The following is a 1,650-nucleotide window of genomic DNA, read 5'->3' on the forward strand; positions in this document are numbered from 1 at the left end:
GGCAAATTGGGATTTTTTATATTATCTTGCGCATCAATTCCATGTTGGGGAACAATGGAGAGTTCATCACTAACATCTCTATCCAACTTATGAAAATTGTTTTTGGTGTGATATTCGGTCGTTGTACAGAAGAACGGTTCAAATTTAACAACCTATATAAGTGTACGTTCTAAGACACAATATATTAGTTATCTTTAGCAGACAATTATACTCTCACAAAACTGAATTTATTGATTCATTTCAATGGTTTTGTTGGCAATTCGCTGGTGACCATACGAGTTGCCTTTGTCGAAATAATGCATGCAAATGGCCTTGTATTTCACGGGGATGCTACAGTTACCAGAAATTTTCAATATGGTATTATCCTCAATATTATTTTAGTCTGTTAATTGGCTGACCCAGATAATTACATAGGTACATCTGAACACGTTGGACAAACAGCAGGCCAATCGATTCACAACTCTTACCTACCGTATTTCATAAAGGAATGTTATAAGTTTCTAAATGTATAGAACTCATTTTTTTTCAAAAATTATAAAAATTATTAATATTCCTCAGAAACCACACAAGGACAATGCCAGTAGCAAAGTTAAAATTTACAGAGCCATCTGATTACACAACTTACAGAATTAAGAATCGAAGAGGAAACAAGGTCTATGTATATGGACATACTATATACTCGTCTCATCGCGAAAGCTTTCTTGCGAGGGATTTGAGTCGAGCGTAAGGGCATGTGAGGTATTCAAAATTTCCTCTGCTGCATTGTGCATCATGATCATAAGTCTACCAGCGGCTGTTGTGAGGATTTGTCTTAGTACCGTACTTTCAGAGTCTCCTGAGAATGGTCCATGTATATATAATAAGAAGTTATCGCAACCAAATGGCCATAGTAGTAATACACACAGGTCAATCAATCGCTACTGATCTGCATTTAGGGCAGTCACCCCGGTGGCAGATTCCTATCTGTTGTTTTCCTAGCCGTTTCTTAAATTATTGCAAAGAAATTTGAAATTGATTGAACATCTCCTTGGTAAGTTATTCCAGTCCCGAACTCCCCTTCCTATAAACGAATATTTGCCCCAATTTGTCCTCTTGAATTCCAACTTTATCTTTATATTGTGATCTTTCCTACTTTTAAAGGCACCACTCAAACTTATTCGTCTACTGATGTCATTTCACGCCATATCTCCACTGACAGCTCGGAACATACCACTTGGTCGAGCAGCCCGTCTCCTTTGAATAAATAGAAAAGAATTAGGAGTAGATCGTTCATTGCTGTAGTCCATTAAAGGTCTTGTTTTATTTTTTATTTTTAGCGAACTGATAAATGATAACGTTCACAGGAGTTATGCAAAGTTGGCATACATATAGCTGTCTTGGTTCATGGAAACCAGGGGGGTGCACTCAGCCGTGCGCAGAAGGTGTTGCATTTTCCTCGCTTAGCGCATGCCGTCACGGTGGAACAGCTAACCACGCGGGACCAGGGTAGACCGAGGCAAATTCTTCAGTTATCACATGTATCGGATGTATTTGTTTACCTTTAAAGTGCGTGGGTGTTTAAAAGAGTGTCAGAGGACCTAGTTTCTGTTCTGTGCTGTTCAAATACATGGAATCTTTCGGCGTTAAATACATTCTTCCCCAACTTGGCAG

Source organism: Anabrus simplex, chromosome 13 (assembly GCF_040414725.1).
Source record: "Anabrus simplex isolate iqAnaSimp1 chromosome 13, ASM4041472v1, whole genome shotgun sequence".
In the NCBI taxonomy this organism is placed as follows: domain Eukaryota; kingdom Metazoa; phylum Arthropoda; class Insecta; order Orthoptera; family Tettigoniidae; genus Anabrus; species Anabrus simplex.